Genomic DNA, 19,457 nt, shown 5'->3' with positions numbered 1-19,457 from the left:
AACCTAAGTGCCCATCAAAGGACGAATGGATGAAGAAGATGTGGTATATATACACAATGGAATACTACTCAGCCATAAGAAATGATGAAATCCAGCCATTTGTGACAACATGGATGGACATTGAGGGTATAATGTAAAGTGAAATAAGTCAGAGTGAGAAGGTCAAATACCATATGATCTCACTCATTAACTAGTAGACAATAACAACAACAAACAAACACATAGAGACAGAGATTGGATTGGTGGTTACCAGAGGGGAAGAGGGGAGGGAGGAGGGCAAAAGGGATAATTCGGCACACGTGTGTGGTGATGGGTTGTAATTAGCATTTGGGTAGTGAACATGATGTAATCTATGCAGAAATAGAAGTATAATGATGTACACCTGAAATTTATACAAAGTTATAAACCAATGTTACTGCAATAAACAAAAAATTAAATAAAAAAGAATAGTATCATATAGCCTAGGTGTATAGCAGGCTATACCATTTAGGTTTGTGTAAGTACACTCTAGGATGTTCAAACAATGACAAAATCGCCTAACAATGCATTGCTCAGAATGCATCCCCGTCGTTAAACAATGCATGACTGTACGAAGTAACCAGTCCCTGTTGCACACATACATACCCATATGAACACACTCACACACAAGGCTTTTCCAAAGAGAGACAGATGAAAAGCAAACAAGTCTTATTTTGTCAGCCACGTGTTTTAGGAACACATAAGACTGTCATCAACTCACTAGTACAAAACAGTTTTTTATAGTCAAATTCTGATCAATAACACATTACATTATTTATATGCAGTTCATCATTTTCTTGACATTATAAGAAAGTGTTAGAAGGAAAGTACCTCAACATAATAAAGGCCATTTATGACAAACCCACAGCCAACATCATCCTCAACGGGGAAAGTCTGAAAGCCATTCCTCTGAGAACAGGAACAAGGCAGGGCCCACTCTCGCCACTCTTATTCAACCTAGTACTGGAGGTTTTGCCCAGAGCAATTAGTCAAGAGAAAGGAATAAAAGGAATCCAAATAGGCAATGAAGAAGTGAAACTCTCACTATTTGCAGACGACATGATTTTATATATAGAAAACCCTAAAGAATCCATTGGAAAACTATTAGAAATAATCAACAATTACAGCAAAGTCGCAGGGTACAAAATCAATCTACAAAAATCAGTTGCATTTCTGTATGCCAATAACTAACTAACAGAAAGAGAGCTCAAAAAATAATACCATTTACAATTGCATCAAAAAGAATAAAATATCTAGGAATAAATCTTATAAGGAGGTGAAAGACCTATACAATGAAAACTATAAGACATTATTGAATGAAATCAACGGTGACATAAAGAAATGGAAAGACATCCCATGTACATAGATTGGAAGAATAAACATAGTTAAAATGTCTATATTACCTAAAGCAAGCTACAGATTCAACACAATCCCAATGACATTCTTCACGGAAACAGAACAAAGAATACTAAAATTCATATGAGGCAACAAAAGACCCCAAATAGCTAAAGTAATCCTAAGAAAAAAGAACGAAGCTGGAGGCATCACAATCTCTGACTTCAAAACATACTACAAAGCAATAGTAATCAAAACAGCATGGTACTTGTACAAAAACAGACACACAGATCAATGGAACAGAATTGAAAGCCCAGAAATAAAACCTCACATCTAGAGAGAGCTAATCTTTGACAAAAGGGCTAAGAACATACAATGGAGAAAGGAAAGTCTCTTCAATAAATGGTGCTGGGAAAACTGGACAGCCACATGTGAAAGAATGAAAGTAGACCATCAGCTATCACTGCTCACAAAAATTAACTCAAAATGGATCAAAGACCTAAAGGTGAGACCTGAAACTATAAAACTCCTAGAAGAAAATATAGGCAATATACTATTTGACATTGGTCATAAAGGAATCTTTTCAGATGCCATGTCTACTCAGACTAGAGAAACTGAAGAAAAAATAAGCAAGTGGGATTTCATCAGATTAAAGAGATTCTACAAGACAAATGAAACCAGGATCAAAATGAATAGACAACATACCAGCTAGGAGAAAATATTTGCAAAACGTATATCCGACAAGAGGTTAATCTCCATAATATATAAAGAACTCACACAACTGAACAACAAAAAAACAAACAACCCAATTAAAAAATGGACAGAGGAAATGAACAGACACTTCCCAAAAAAGATATACAGATGGTCAATAGGCATATGAAAAGATGTTCAACATCATTAACCATCAGGGAAATGCAAATCAAACAACACTAAGATCACCTCACACCCATTAGAATGGCTATAATCAACAAGACAAAAAAAAATGAATGTTGGAGAGGATGTGGAGAAACGGGAACTCTCATGCACAGCTAGTGGGAATGCAAACTGGTGCAGCCTCTGTGGATAACAGTACAGAGATTCCTCAAAAAATTAAAAATAGAAATACCCTACGATCCAGCTATCCCACTACTGGGAATCTATCCAACAAACCTGAATTCGACAACCCAAAGAAGCTTATGCACTCCTATGTTCATTGCAGCATTATTCATTATAGCCAAGAAGTGGAAGCAACCCAAGTGTCCCTCGACTGATGATTGGATCAAGAAGATGTGGTATATATATACAACGGAATACTACTCTGCCATAAAAAAAGACAAAATCATCCCATTTGAACAACATGGATGGGCCTGGAGGGTATTATGTTAAGTGAAATAAGCCATAAAGAGAAATACAAACACTATATGATCTCACTAATATGTGGAAGATAAACCAACACATGGACAGAGAAAACTGGACTGTGGTTACCAGGGTCAAGGGGGTGGGGGGGTGGGCACAAGGGGTGAAGGGAGACATGTGTATGGTGATTGACAAGCAATCATGTACAATCAAAATTTCACAATGTTATAAACTATTAAGACATCAATAAAAAAAAAAGAAAAGAAAGTGTGAAACTCCTATTTCTCCTCAGGTTAGAGGACGAAAGATGTTACTGCAACAGTTTCTCATTTTGGAAGCCATGATTCTTATCCTATGATAAGATACTCCCTTCTAGATACCCTCCTTTTGTTTCCCAAAGATCTAGACACATTCAAGAGTTACAGTTTTCTGGTTGAACATATTAACAAATGCACTCTATGGACTTGCAGTCTACTGAGAGAAAGAGGTAAAGACTCAGTGAATTGAAATGTAATTTTAAAACTTTATGGGATGGAATAGCATATAATTTTCATTGAAAATATAGGTTACCAAAATTGACTAAAAGAAAGGGAAAAAATCTTAGTAGATCAATAATTGTAGATGAATTGAAAAGATTGTCAAAGATAGACTCTTTGAAAAGGCACCAGGCCCAAACTGTTTTGGGGTGATTTCCAATAAATACTCAAGGAGCCAGTAATGCACAAATTTGTTATGAATTTTAGAAAGCTCCTTAGGACACTCCATAAGGACAACATAACCCTATCCACAAACTAGATAACAACATCTAACATATCTATTCATTTCACAAACATATGTATACACATCAATCACATCTTTGAACATAGACGTCAGCTTCTTGTGAAATGTTAGCAAATTACAAAACAATGAATTAAAATGATGACAAATCACATCAAGTAAGTTTTATTCCATAAATTCAAAGAGAAATGTTAATTCAATTCACTGAAATACACATAAAGAGGAGAAACGATGTCATTATCTCAATGACGCAGAAAATATTCAATACAATTCAACCCACATCCCTGGGGAACAAAACACCTCAAAGCCAGGAACTGAAGAAAAAATATGTTATTTTAATAAAGAATATTTCCAAGAACAACATAGCAAACATTATACATAATGATTAACATTAAAATAATTTCCATTACCATCCATACCTAGACATTGATGCCTATTATCACCGCTAATATTAATCTTAATCTTGAATTCACTTATAATACAAAATCACAAGAAAAAATGAGAAAGGATATAACTTTGGAAAGCTGGAGGAAAAAAGTCATTATTCTCAGATATTGAAAGGATATATCCAAAATAATAAAAAGGAATTCACTGAAAGACTACTGAAAATAATAAAAGGACTCAGCTATGGGATCACATAGAATATCAAATCACATACATCATTAGTTTCCCATTAATCACCATATCCATGGAGAAAATGTAATAGAGCTATTTCAGGCAATATGAAAGACCACATATCATTAAATAAAGTCCTGATTTAAAAACACAGACCCACACATTAGAATTACTTCTAGCAAAATTTCACTTAAGTGCATGTCAGGAAACACAGATAAGGAGGAGAAAGGCTCAGGACCAAAAGTAGATACAAAGCAGGAAACCAGAGAATTGAATACTCATCCATCAGTGAAAGGGTAACCTGGAAACAAAATCTATCTACCAGCAAAGAAGATAACAGTAAAACTTGTCTACCTCAGCCTGGACTTTGAGTGGACTAAAGATAATCTCTTCTTAGAATTCAAATCCCTGACACAAGTTTGGGATTCAAGTTTGTAATGCCTGCATAGAATGAGAAGCTCCAAAGGGAAAAAGTAACTGAGTGAGGCAGAGTTAGTAATGCCCTATGATGCCTGGAAGAAGCAACTATTTGCTCTCTATGAAGGAATGCACACTGCACCCAAGAGTTCCAAGATTTCCTCATAAAACTGAGCAGAAATTCATAATTTAAAATAACAAAATGCATGCAGAAACAAGCCATTATTAGCAAGTATCAAAAGAGACATCAAAACACAATCAGACTCTCAAGGACTCTGAATACTGGAGTAAACAGATACAGCATGTAATATGAATATGAAAGCTAAAAGAAAATAATTTAAAGGAAATATTTTAAAAACATGAGCAAGAGACAAGATAACAAAAGAAAAAAAGGAGATTTGTAAAAAGAATAAAACAGAACTTCTAGAAATGAAGACTATAATGAACTGAGGAAACTCCCTGAAATGAATCACATATAGACAAAGACGTAGAATACGTAAGAGAGGTGGTTAGGAGACATGGAGAAGAAAATGAATGAGTGTAATAAATAACGTATCTGACATGAGCTCCAGAAGAAAAAGTAATATGATTGAGGAAAAAAAAAAAGATTTTGTGATATATAACTGAGAAATTTCCGCAATTGAAAAAAAATAATAATTCTCAGATTCACAATATATCATGACAGAATACATAAAAAGTAATCCACATGTAGCAAAACTGCAAATCACCAAAGACAAAAAGTACATCATTTCTACACACTAACAACAAACTCTCAGAAAAAGAAATTAAGAAATCAATCCCATTTCCAATTGCTCAAAAGAATAATATGTCTCGGAAGAAGTTTAACCAAGGAGGTGAAAGATCTGTTCTGTGGAAACCATAAGACATTGGTGAAAGAAATTTAAGAAGATACAAATAAATGCAAGATATTCCATGCTAATTGATAGGAAGAACTAATATTGTAAAATGTCCATACTACCCAAAGAGATCTACAAATTCAATGCAACCCCTATCAAAATTCCAATGGCATTTTTCACAAAAATAGAAAAAACAATCCTAAAATTTGTGTGGTACCACAAAGGACCCCTAACAGCCAAAGCAATCCTGAGAAAGAAGAACAAAGCTAGAGGCATCACACATATGATTTCAAACTATATACTACAAAGATAGGATAATAAAAACAGCATAGTACTGGCATAGAAACAGACATATGGACCAAGGGAACAGAATCAAGAGCACAGAAGTAAACCCATGCAAATACAGTTAACTAATTTGCACAAAAAAGCCAAGAATGTACAATGGGGAAAAGACTCTCTTCAACAAATGGTACTAGGAAAAGGGGATAACCACGTGCTTAACAATGAAAGCAGACCCCTATCTTACAGAACTCACAAAAATTAACTTTAAACGAATTAAAGATTTAAACATAAGACCTGAAACCATAAAACTCCTAGAAGAAAAAATAGCGGAAAAGCTCCTTGACATTGGTCTTGGCGATAATTTTTTGGATGTGACACCAAAAGCACGAACAACAAAAGCAAAAATTGGTAAATGGGACTACGTCAAACTAAAAAGCTTCTGCACAGCAAAAGAAACAATCAACAAATGAAGATAACAACCTGCAGAACGGGAGAAAATATTTGCAACTCATATATCACATAAGGGGGTAGTATCCAAAATATGTAAAGATAAACTCAATAGCAAAAAAAAAACACACAATCAGATTTAAAAATGAGCAGACAAACTGAATAGATATTTTTTCAAACAAGACATTCAAATGACCCACCCTTACAGGAAAAGGTGCTCAACATCACTAAGCATCAGAGGCATGCAAATCAAAACCACAGTGAAATATCACTTCACACCTGTTAAAATGGCTATCATCAAAAAGACAAGAGATAACAAGTGTTGGTGAGGATGTGAAGAAAAGGAAACACTTGGGCACTGTTGGTAGAAATATAAATTGATATGGCCACTATGGAAAAAAGTATAGAGGCTCCTCAAAAAATTAAAAATAGGACTACCACATGGTCCAGCAATCCCATCTCTGGGCATGTATCCAAAGGAAATCAAACTAAGATCTTGAAGAGGTATCAGCACTTCAATGTTTGTTGCAGCATTATTTCACAATAAAACAAAATGGAAAAGCAGGTAACTCCAAATCCATCAGCATTCTGGAAAGAGCAGAAGTGCTTTCTATATAAGATCAAAACACTCCATAATTTGAGTTAATCTTAAATAACTATTGTAACTTTGTAGACAGCTTTACTAATATATTTATCTAGATGTATCCAATTTGAGAGATTCCATACCACTGGAGAGTTGGAAAACGGGAAAATTGTGCAGTCCCCAAACATCATCTAAGTCATATTTCTCTACATGCAGAGACTGAAAACAACACCGTGAGATTATAATCACTCTGAGTATAATTAGACGCTGGACTGGTAGCAAAGGATTTGAGGTCCAGTTCTCTTCTAGTTTTTTGGCAATCTACTTGAAACTCATTTGTATATAGTGTCCTCTGAGCCTTACCAAGCCATGAAAATTGGACCCTCTTAGTCTCTTGGGCACAGCACTTGGCGTGTTTTAACAAAGTTCTGATTGAGCTATGTATAAGCAAATCAATTTCTTTTTCTGCCTCTAAGTAATTTGGACACGAATCAAAATGTGTCTATCTGTGTGTGTATGTGTGTTTACAATTGTGCACGTATTAACAACTTCTTAATAAATCCCAGTGAGACTTCATCACCTACAGCAGAATGAGACACTTGACTTCCGCTTCCTTGTCCAATATTATTCCCTTTGCATTTCTTACATTAAGCCTGAGGCTCAGGGATTTGCGCATAAGACAGGGACACAGTGGAAATTCTTCAAGATGTAATACTTTGAATCTGCCCTTTTCTCCTGAAAGGGGAGCAAAGACACAAAGATATTTAGTCTCCAAAAAGCTCCACCTTCAGAAACAAAATTTTCAAGAATTAATGTCACCAGTGCTCTGTTCTGCTCTGTACCTAATAACACACAATTTGAAGTTGGAGTTCAGGATCAAAGGAATTAGGAAAAGACGTTAAACGTTTAGCTAAGGTTAAGGTTATGCATAGTGAAATTGAGATGTCATTATTGATTATGTATAAATAGTTTGACTTTGATATTTTTCAGGTATATTAAATACTTCAGAGCCAAGAAGACCTTCTCAGTGACAGCAACAACAAAGGTGGGTGTTCACTATTGGGAAGAGAGATGATGTATTAAGAGGAATTCAGCAATGTGGTCCATTCAGTGTGAGAGAAAGCATCATGCATTTATTGTGATCCTTTGAGTTGCCTGTTGGGGAGGCAGCCTCAGACTAGATCAATGTAAATTGGGTTTGCAGAGGCCCTTTCTGCCAAATTCTTGTCTTCAGATAGACTTTATCAAACATTCTTGTTATACAAAATGAGACCCTATTTAGATAATACTAAAGGGAAAAAAATATTGTTTCTTCCACCCTATTTCCATCTCTTCTTTTCATCAGCCAAACAGATTAATACCATATTCAATGTGAAAAACAAGAATAGCATAAATACTTTCTAAAGGATGGTGGTGAAAATTCAATAAATCAACTTTTCATAACTCTTCACAGATGGTAAACACCCAGAAATCGTATGTTTTCTTACTGCTGAAAGTCATGATATCTCCTATCCCATCCAAATCTACCTCTACTTCTCTCATGACACATTTCACATTTTAGCATGCATTATATTCATCAATTTATACAAATCATCCACTTTTGCTAGGTTGCAAACACTGAAAATGTGATCCACTTTATCCATATACATTGGAAGATTGCAATGTGTTCCACTTACTAAGTATAAGGTGAAGCAAATAATAATTACAAAATTTCCTTAGAATAATCAATAAGAGCTTGTAAAAAACAGGCATTATTCTAATGATACCAAAGTCTCTCCCTGCTGTGGGATCCCTCCACTCTCTTAGCTTGATCCACAAAGGGAAAGAGGCAGAAGAGAGTGTAGTTGATACAGTATGAAGCACCTCTCAGAAGAGGGTCACTGTCTTTATTCTCTCCCTCATACTCAAGAAAGGATCACATCAGTTATGCAAGATGAATAAGCTCTAGAGAATTGCTGTACAACACTGGCTACACTGTATTGTGCACCTAAAAATTTGTTAAGAGGGTAACTCTAATGTTTAAGTGCTTTTATCACAATAAAAGAAATTAATGATATTCTTTGAGATTTGGATTTACATATTGTTTCAATCTGTTTCCCAATTATAAATTTTAAATATTTTAAAATATTTATTAAGAAAATAATCTGATTAGTATAAAGTAATCACAAAGACCAGATACATGGAACAATAGGTTGTAATTTTAAGAAATTTGACATAAAACAGCCAAGAGCAAGGAAACTGATTCATGCCACAGCAACATTGTACTAAGAAACAGAATAATGTCCATTTATTTTTCAGCAAGACAAGACCATCTTGAGGTCAACAGAATATTTGCTAATATTAATATTAAACTTGTAGACTATAAGTGTACAACGGCTGGAACCATGTCTTACTTATCTTTGTATATAATGCTTTAGATAGTTCCTGATAAGCAATAAATTTGTATGGAATAAAAAAAAGTAAAAGTTAAAAACTAAAATAAATTAATCAAATGAAACATGCTATGTAAACATCACTACCAAACATGAATGCTTATTCTTTTCAAAAGTAGTTTTATATTGCTTCCATTAAGGGATGAATGGATAAGGATGATGTGGTATATATACACAATGGAATACTACTCAGCCATAAGAAACGATGAAATCCAGCCATTTGTGACAACATGGATGGACATTGAGGGTATTATGCAAAGTGAAATAAGTCAGAGGGAGAAGGTCAAATACCGTATGATTTCCTTTGTTAAGTAGTAGATAATAACAACAATAAACAAACACATAGAGACAGAGATTGGATTGGTGGTTACCAGAGGGGAAGGGGGGAGGGAGGAGGGCAAAAAGGATAATTCGGCACATGTGTGTGGTGATGGGTTGTAATTAGTATTTGGGTGGTGAACATGATGTAATCTATGCAGAAATAGAAGGATAATGATGTACACCTGAAATTTATACAATGTTATAAACCAATGTTACTGCAATAAACAAAAAATTTTTTTAAAAAGTAGTTTTATAGGAAAAGAATTACTGAATGGCTTTGTATGTGATAATATGATTTGATCATCAAACTGACTGCAATTTTTAAACTTTGGACAACTCAACTAGTTGCTTCACCACAGCCAAAGGAGGAACATACTGAATTGCATTCTTAGTGCTTAGGAAGAAAAGAAAATAAATAGCCAAGTATTTTCAAATGAAGAGGCTTGAAACAAAAGAGAGAGAAAGAAAATGACTCAGTGGAGCTGAAAAACAGCACCAGAGTAAAATAATTTCTTTTCGTTGGCCTAACTCAAAATGAAGAACTGAACTTGATCTTATTTCTTTTCCTACTTTGGGTGTATGTGACAACTCTGCTGGGAAACCTCCTCATCATGGTCACTGTGACCTGTGAGTCTCGCCTTCACACCCCCATGTATTTTTTGCTGCGTAATTTATCTATTGTCGACATCTGCCTTTCCTCCATCACAGCTCCCAAGGTTCTGGTGGACCTTCTGTCACAGAGAAAGACCATCTCCTTCAACGGCTGCTTCACTCAGATGTTTTTCTTCCACCTTGTTGGAGGGGCGGACGCATTTTCTTTGTCGGTGATGGCATTAGATCGGTATGTGGCCATCTCCAAGCCCTTGCATTATGTGACCATCATGAATGGAGGCCGTTGCATTGGGTTAATAGTTGCCTCCTGGGTGTGGGGCTTCGTCCACTCCATCGTGCAGATTTGCCTGTTGCTGCCCCTCCCCTTCTGTGGACCCAATGTTCTTGACACTTTCTACTGCGATATCCCCCATGTCCTCAAACTCGCCTGCACAGATATTTTTATGCTTGAGCTGCTGATGATTTCCAATAATGGACTGCTCACCACACTGTGGTTTATCATCCTGCTTGTGTCCTACACAGTCATCCTAACGATGCTGAGGTCTCAGGCAGGGGAGAGCAGGAGGAAAGCCATCTCCACCTGCACCTCACACATCACTGTGGTCACCCTGCATTTTGTGCCCTGCATCTATGTCTACGCCCGGCCCTTCACTGCCCTCCCCACAGATAAGGCCATCTCCATCACCTTCACTGTCATTTCCCCTCTGCTGAACCCCTTGATCTACACTCTGAGGAACCAGGAAATGAAGTCAGCCATGAGGAGACTGAAGAGAAGATTAGTGCCTCCTGACAGGGTGTAGACTGCTCGCTCACTCCTTCTCACCACCTTTGAAAATGCTTCTCCATCCAATAAACTGTATTGACTAAAGGATTTCTAAATAATGTTTATATTTGTCCTAAGATACAAATGACTTTCAAAGATTCCAATCAGCATGCAATAATAATGTAAAAAGATGGGTTTCATGTTAAAAAGAAAGTAGAGAAATGACATTGTTAGTTATAGAGGTGGATATTGCTTTTGCAATATAGCCTTGGAAGAAATAAAGAAAAGAGAATTGAAATACACTCAGACAATTTTATCACATTGGAATTGTTGTGGTTTTTTTTTTTTTTCGGCTCTACTGTGGTGTAATTAACAAATAAAATGAGCATATGTTGAGAGGTATAACTTGGTGTTTTTATATATATAAAAATGGGTTAAGGTGGGATCTCTATGTTTTTTCTTACGACTACACGGGACTCTACGATTGTCTAAATGAAATTATCAATAAGAAAAAGCAAAACGATATGTACTCAGACATTCCCACTACATTCCTGTTACCAGAAAGGGAACTGAAACACATATTAAAAAGATAATAATTAGAGGGGCCAGCCCGGTGGCGCAAGCGGTTGGGTGCAAGTGCTCCGCTATGGCGGCCCGGGGTTTGCCGGTTCAGATCCAGGGCGTGCACTGATGCACCACTTGTCAAGCCATGCTGTGGCGGCATCCCATATAAAGTGGAGGAAGATGGGCACAGATGTTAGCCCAGGGCCAGTCTTTCTCAGCAAAAAGAGGAGGATTGGCAGTTGTTAGCTCAGGGTCGATCTTCACCACACAAAAAAATAATAATAATAATAATTAGAATTAGAAACAATAATTAGAAAATAATGCAGCTTGGGCATTGGATTCTAAATGGTCTTTCATGAAATAATCACATTTTAATGAAGGAAACATATTTAAATTAAGTTCTTCCTCTGATTCTATTATGTGAATAAATTAAACACCTGTTACCTGAAGATTTTTCCACCTAAAGCCCACACTCCAGTGGTTGAGGCAGGTGCTTTGAAGTTAGCACAGCTTGAGTTAGAATATGGACCTCACCACCTGTGAGTTCTGTGACCTCATGCTTGATCCTAACCCTAACCTTCCTCTGAACCCCAGGCCCGCTGGCCACCCCTCCTCTGCTTTCCCTCTGCACCTTGAGCTTAGCTCGAGCACAGCACTCAGGACACAGTTTCAAATTCCCTGTCCTTCTTCTTCCTATCTCCGCCAGCATGACTCTGCTTTATTTATTGTGTCCCCACACCTGGCACATCAAGTAGAACATAGAAAACACTCATAGAAATTGTTGAATTAAAAAACTCAGTGAATGATTATCGCCTCTCACTCATTTCTGCTCCTCAAATTATTGGAAAATATCACTTAGAAAACAACTGATTCATTCTTATTCTCTGTTAACAAGATTCCCTAAAAATGATAGAAACCTATGAAGCTGCTTCAGACAATGCATGTGCATCCGAATAAGTTTTCACAAAGTGGTAAACACTATTCGATATATCAACTTGGCTTTTATTTGTTTACTTATGCTATTTATAGCTGCTGGGAGTTGTTTGTAACCTCTCCTTTCTGGAGGTAGATCATAGATCTTAAAATTTTGGAAACTACCAAAATGTTCTAGTTGCCAATGAGTAGAAATCTCAGTCCACAAATCAGACACTGAAAGGTCCTGAGGTGGGAATGTGCCCAGAGCATCCAAAAAACAGCAAGGAGGCCTTTGTAAGTAGATGAAAGGAAGTGAGGAGGGGAGAGGCAGTAGTCGAGGTCAGAGAGATAATGAGGCCATGAGACCAGGTCTTCAGGACCTTTTAGACCATTGTGAGGATTTTGATTTTCACATGAAATACGATGGGATGCATTTGGAGGGCTTTGAAGAGCGGAACAGTGATGCGTGTTTTCACAGAATTGCCGGGGCTACTGTTATGAATAGGCTTGAGAAGAGTAAGGACAAAAACAGGGAGACCAATTAAGAGGCTCCTGCAATAGTCCCATGAAAAACTAATGAAGACATGACTTAGGGCAGTAACGGTGGAGGTGGCAAGAATTTTGAAAAACTTTGAAGGTTGACTGAGTGGGAATTGCTGATGGATCCAGTGTGGATTTCCGGGCTACATGTGTACCCTGTGGGAACTCCATCATCCTCTTTGTCCATCAGCCCCTTGAGGGCTCCTTCACTCTCGCCTACGTAACCCCTTCAGGTCCAAAGGCTCCTTCCGATACATGTGTGTCATCACAAGCTCCTTCCAGTACTTGTGTGGCACACTTCAGGAATCACCCTGCGTGGGTGAAACTACCTAAGGAAGTTGTTCAGAATCCCTAAGACTAGACATTAACTTCCCAATAGAAAAACTACTAAGAGAAAACATAAAGAGTAAGGTAGAATTCTGGCTAAACTGACCTAACATGATTCTTGCTGAAGGCAGGCCAGTGTGATCAGACATCACTGGGGAGATGGTGGAGGGTGAGGAACCAGAACAGATATCAAGGTGATCAGATATGGAGGGTTGGGGATTCTGGCTAAACTGACTTAGTAGGATTTTTGCTAAAATTGCACAATGCAGAGACAGCATGGAGGTCCAAAAGTCAAGGCCTAGTTAAAAAGTTCAGGGGAGGCTGAGTAGAGTCTGGTCAAAGAGAGAATCTTTGTCACTGCTAGAAAATTTTAGACTCTAGAAAAATTGTGTGTTCCTAAGCATATGTGCCTGAGTCATATCTTAATTACTCCCACTGAAACAAGCTCACCATCAGCAGAATTTTTCCACAGCCACATCCAACTGTATTCCCTCTGATAATTCTCACACTACTGCTGGAATCAACGAATTGGTAAATCTGATGGAGCACTGTGAAGCAGTGTGGAAGAACCACGAAAATATAACTCCCCGAATCTGCCCTTTTCCACAAAAAGAAATAAGACATGCCACTGAAATCACTGAACTTCAAAGGGGTACTTAGCCGAATTTTCTGAAGATAATGATTCCCAAGGTTCGTGTGAATGTCATTTAAGATGTTGGTGAAGAAGGTTGGAGATTTTAGCTAAGAAATATAACTCTACGTGAGTGTGAACACCTATGGTGTCTGGGTGTGTATGCAGAAAAGTGAGAAAACAAGAGTGAGAAAAATTGAAACCTAAATGTAATTGTTAATATGCATAAATGTACTTTGACTAAAAATAATATAGTAAGTACACAAGATGCTGTGTTCCAGGGTGAAACTTCAGCAGAAGACAGCACAGCTAGGAAACATGAACAAAGAGGATATTGTAAACTAGAGTCATAGAAATGAGTTCAGTTTGGGAATTAGGGAAAAAGCAGCTCTTTTTGCCTGGGATTCCTTGAATTGCACAAAGAAGATATTTTTTTTTTTTTACAGGTCTGATGTGGTTTTTTTTTTTTTAATTTTTTGTTTATTGCAGTAACATTGTATAATGATGTATACCTGAAATTTATACAATGTTATAAACCAATGTTACTGCAAGAAGATACGTTTCTTAGGCTTATTTTCTGCAGATGGATCTCCTCAGACTGAAATCTACATTGGTATTCCTTATGCTAAATGTAAAACTAGAGAGAAAATAAAATAATTCAAACCTTCAAAAAATTGAAAGAATAGTATAATGAACACTTACATTCCCTTCCTTAGATTTACCAAAAAATAAAAATTGTCTAGCAATGATTTTCTTTCTTATCTTTCCATGTCTGTATGTTTGCATCCTTTTTTTCTAGCCGAACTTTCCACTCATAAGAAACTTTTGTATATTCAAGTGGTCCCGTAAAGCCAGACTTCCCTTTCTCTCCATTCCCATAGGGCCCAAACATAAATGCCACCTCCTGCATGTAGGTTTCTCTGAGCCTCTTGGTGAATATCTTCTCTTACTCACAGACAGCTCATCTGTCTTTACAGGGGCCCTATCACTCACATATTACTATTAGATTTCAATTCTTTTTCCGCTGATTATGGATTGTATTCCTTTCTCTCAACAACATAGAACTCTGCCAATTTTCTATATATATTTGCTAAATAATTAGGTGGATTAAAAATATCAGAAAATCAAAGCAGAAGGTAGAGAACGGTGTCTGAATTACCAAAGGTAGTTTGTGAACATGGGACCTATTCCTTTCTGACAAAGAAGCCTGACATGGGGTCTGAATACTGTCTACTTTCTATCCTCCTGTGCAGACCATGTCTATTATTTATCTGGAGGTCCCTGTGGAAGGCTTTCATAACTAGTTTGTACCTCCTCAATATCTCCAGTAACTATATTGAGTTGATGTTTTCTGGTGATCGCTTCCTCTCTTTAAACTAGTCAGAATTGATAGCACAGCTAGCATTTACTTCAACACACTCCATTTCCTGATGAGCCTCCAGTGTTAAGGTTACACACCATAGTACTAGTCATAACAGATAACTAGCCATGTATGCTGAGACTCTGCATATCTTAATTCACCTAATCCTCATGACTTCCCTGGGATGTGGGTATTATTATAATCCCCATACCATAGACGAAGAAGTGGAAACTCCAAGAGGTCTCTCATTCACTGAAATCACACAGTGACAAAGCCAGAACTTGAGCCCAGATGGCTCTCACTGCAGAGACCATGCACTGGATTCTCTGGTCTGCTAAGACGATGTCAGATAAGAAGCCAAACCAAGCAAGCCAGGGCTCTCCTGACTATCATACACTGTCACCACCCTCTGGGCCACTCGCATGGACACTGAAAGAAAAATATCTCATATTTCCCCCAAAATAGTTTGTTCTAATGAAGCTGTTTAGATACATGTTCTGGGAAATATACACATCCTCTAAAAGATTGTCAGTACATTTAAAGAAGCTGTGTGTCTCTGACAGTTACTAACCCGGACTGTTTCTTTAAGGTGACACATGTATAAGCACACATACTATTGATTAGGCAGTGCTCTAAGTTTTGATGCATTGTCATAGATTAATTCATTTAATCCTCACAAAAATCACACGAGGGAGGTGCTATTGTTTCCAAATCCTGATGCAGAGACTGAGGCCAAAGGGGTAAAGTACCTTTTCCTGTAGCACCACCAGTAAGTGCCCAGCTGGGATTTGAACAGGCTGTGTGATGTCAGAGGCCCCCGGGTATCTGCCTGTATGCTATGATACCTCTTGGGAGCTTTTTAAATTTTCCATATTAAGTAGACTTTGGACAAAAATGCACACAGAGGAAAGAACACTTGAAAGGAAAGTGAGCTAGGTGAAAAGAAATACCTTCATTTGAACTGGAAAACAAACCCAATGAGTGGGAGATAATGAACTATCACCTTTCTTTTGTTTCTGACTACGGTAAGAAAAAGAAGATAAACTGCAAAGAAAGAAATTAAGTTCCATTTCAAGGATTCACAAAAAACAAAAGAATTCAAAAGCAATAAGATTATATCGTAAGCATATACTTAACATTTTAAGACACTGACAAACCGTTTTCAAAAGTGGTTGCACCATTGTACATTCCCATCAGAGTTCCAATTCCTCTATATTTTTGTTGACTCTTGATATATCTATCTTCTTCATTTTAGCCATACTAATAGGTGTGTACTGTATCTCATATGGCTTCCATTTACATTCCCCCAGTGATCAACGATGTTGAGCACCTTTTGATGTGTTTATTTACTATCCCCATGTCTTCTTGTTGAAGTGTTTGTTCAAACCATTTGTCCCTTTTTTTAATTGAGTTGTTTGTTTTCTTACTGAATTTTAAGAGTTACAGCCATTACACTCCTAGATACTTACCCAAGAGAAATGAAAACATATGTCCACACAGAGACCTATACTCAAATGTTCACAGCAGCTTTGTGTGTAAAAACCAAAAACTAGAAACAACCCAAACGCTCGTCAACAAAAGAATGAATAAATAAAATGTTGCACATCCATACAATAAAAAGGAAAAAAATATTGGTACACAAAAAAGCATGGATTTATTTTGTGAGTGAGAGAAGCTAGAGAAAAAGAGAGTATGCATAGTAGGATTCCATTTCTAGAAAATGCAAAATAATGGATAGTGACAGAAAACAGATCAGTGGTTGCCTGAAGAAGGAGGGCAGAGGGGACATATTACAAAGCGTCACAAGGACACTTTCGGGGTGGTATATATATTAACTCTTAAACATCGTGATGATGTCATGGGTATATGCTTATGTCAAAACTTATCAAAGTGTACACTTCAAATACACGAGTCTATTGTATGTCAATGATAGCACAAGTAACTTTTAAGAAATAAATTTGACCAATGAACAGAAGAGAAGCTCTCAGTTACCACTTGTGTTTCATACTGAGGAGTTATTCAACATCCAGGACTTTTAGTACCTAAAGTATTTTAAAGTAAAGACAGGCACAAAGAAATCCCCTTAAGGAAGAAAAGAGCAATAGAGAAGAATTTCTTGGCTTTAAAATTATCTACTTTTTCATAGCATTAACTCTGTGACATAAAAGGGAGGAGTGCTTCTGTGGAATTCAGTCCACAGAGAACCATTTTGCAATAGGGGTTCTTAAACTATGTAAATGGAGCACCTACTCTGGAAAAAAAATCCACACTCCTGCAGAACCTGAAAGGACTCCAGTCATACCAAATAGGCACTGCCTTTTCCACACACCAAACTGCCTCCATTTTTATATCCCTCCTGCCACAATCGTCCCTCTCTGAATATTTAACATCTACTTCATCTTGGACACTTAGAACTTGTATGCTGAGAACATTGATTTCATGGATTTTCTAAAATACTTATCATATACAGATGAAAGAATAATTAAATGCATGCTTGTGTAATAAGATGTCATTTTGACACGTTACCAATAACCTCAGAACAGCTCTTCATGTGGTGATAACACCTCACGGGTCTTCAGACCTAATGCCGGACTCTGTAAACTTGAATCCATTAAGGGAAAGTAAACTCTTTCTGAAATAAAACTTTTAATTTTCTCCAAGCTACACGAAAAATGAGAACATGATTCAATGGGGTTGGGAAATGGCACCAGCATAAAAGAATTCATATTTCTGGGACTTAGTCAGTCCCAAGATCTGAGCTTGGTCTTATTTCTTCTTTTGTGTTTTGTGTACCTGTCGACTCTGTGGGGAAACCCCCTCATCATGGTCACTGTGACCTGTGAGTCTCGCCTTCACACCCCGATGTACTTCCTGCTCTGCAATCTATCCATCCTTGACATCTGCTTCTCCTCCATCACTCCTCCCAAGGTCCTAGTAGACCTTCTGTCAAAGATAAAGGACATATCTTCTTCAAGCTGCGTGACACAGATGTTTTCTTCCACTTCCTCGGTGGAGCAGATATTTTTTCTCTCTCTGTGATGGCTTTGATCACTACATAGCCATCTCTAAGCCCCAGCACTATTTGACGATCATGAGTAGGGAGCGATGCTCTGCCCTCGTGGCTTCCTAGGTGGGTGGCTTTGTCCACTCTGTCATGTAGATTTCCCTATTGCTGCCCCTCCCTTTTTGTGGACCCAATGTTCTTGACACCTTCTACTGTGATGTCCCCCAGGTCCTCAAACTTGCCTGTACAGACACCTTTTCACTTGAGCTCCTGATGATTTCTCACAGTGGATTAGTCACTACCCTGTGGTTTATCTTCCTGTGTGTGTCTTGCACTGTCACCCTAATGATGCTGAGGTCTCAGGCGGGGGAGGGCAGGAGGAAAGCCATCTCCACCTGCACCTCACACATCACTGTGGTCATCCTGCACTTTGTGCCCTGCATCTATGTCTACGCCTGGCATTTCATGGCCCTCCCCACGGATAAGGCCACTTCGGTCACCTTCACTGTCATTTCCCCTCTGCTGAAACCTTTGATCTACACTCTGAGGAACCAGGAAATGAAGTCAGCCATGAGGAGACTGAAGAGAAGGCTCATGCCTTCTGTGGTGGAATAGAGTAAGAGTCTCCAACCTCTTCATCACCAAAGGCTCCTTTCATTATTTTTCCCCTTAGAGTCCTATTTATATACTCAAATACGTTTTCTTTAAACCAACTACACTTACTGGGTAACAATTTATTTTTCTATTTAAGTTAATACCCTGCTGATAACTCATGCTCCTGGCAAGATGAAGTAACTAGTGTTAAAGGATTGAGCTGATTGATGCATTTCCATTCAAAGAACAATGTGTCCATCAGGACAACTATATGGCAGCTGAAGGGACTGATTGAATCCAATCCCTTTTTAACAGGTGAGTAAATAGAAGCCCAGAGTGAGAGTGATTTACTCAACATCTCATATCAACTTAATTACAGAGATAAGTCATCAGATACCCAATCAATCAATGTCTCTTCCAACATTTGAATGTAATTTACTACACTGCTGGACTTGTTTATGCCAAACTGCAATCCTGTTCTAGAAAGAGCTCATGTTCAGTGCATCTGAAGTACACATATATGGGTACATATGGCCCATCACAGATTAAGACACTTTTTCTGCTTAGTTAAATTCCATATGGGCCTGTGACCTATTGAGAACCTCAAAGGTACAGAATGGTTGTCCTCCTGGATTCCTGCCAGGAATGAAGAAGCTTGGGAAGATTTCCCATAATGGCCTGAAGGGATTTCTCTTATGCAGAACTAGACGTGCCAGATTCACATTCTT

General features: G+C 37.6%; 2 pseudogenes; both read left to right on the top strand.

Annotated features, from left to right (window-relative positions):
* The first annotated feature begins 4,278 nt into the window (after positions 1-4,278).
* On the top strand, positions 4,279-10,833 carry LOC131395308 (olfactory receptor 4D10-like; annotated as a pseudogene).
* A 6,986-nt stretch (positions 10,834-17,819) lies between these two features.
* Positions 17,820-18,848, top strand: LOC131395024 (olfactory receptor 4D11-like; annotated as a pseudogene).
* The last annotated feature ends 609 nt before the right edge of the window (positions 18,849-19,457 follow it).

The sequence above is a fragment of the Diceros bicornis genome, chromosome 31 (genome assembly GCF_020826845.1).
Source record: "Diceros bicornis minor isolate mBicDic1 chromosome 31, mDicBic1.mat.cur, whole genome shotgun sequence".
In the NCBI taxonomy this organism is placed as follows: Eukaryota; Metazoa; Chordata; class Mammalia; order Perissodactyla; family Rhinocerotidae; genus Diceros; species Diceros bicornis.
Note: the sequence above shows the minus strand (reverse complement) of the source record. Positions and strands in the feature narration are given on the sequence as shown.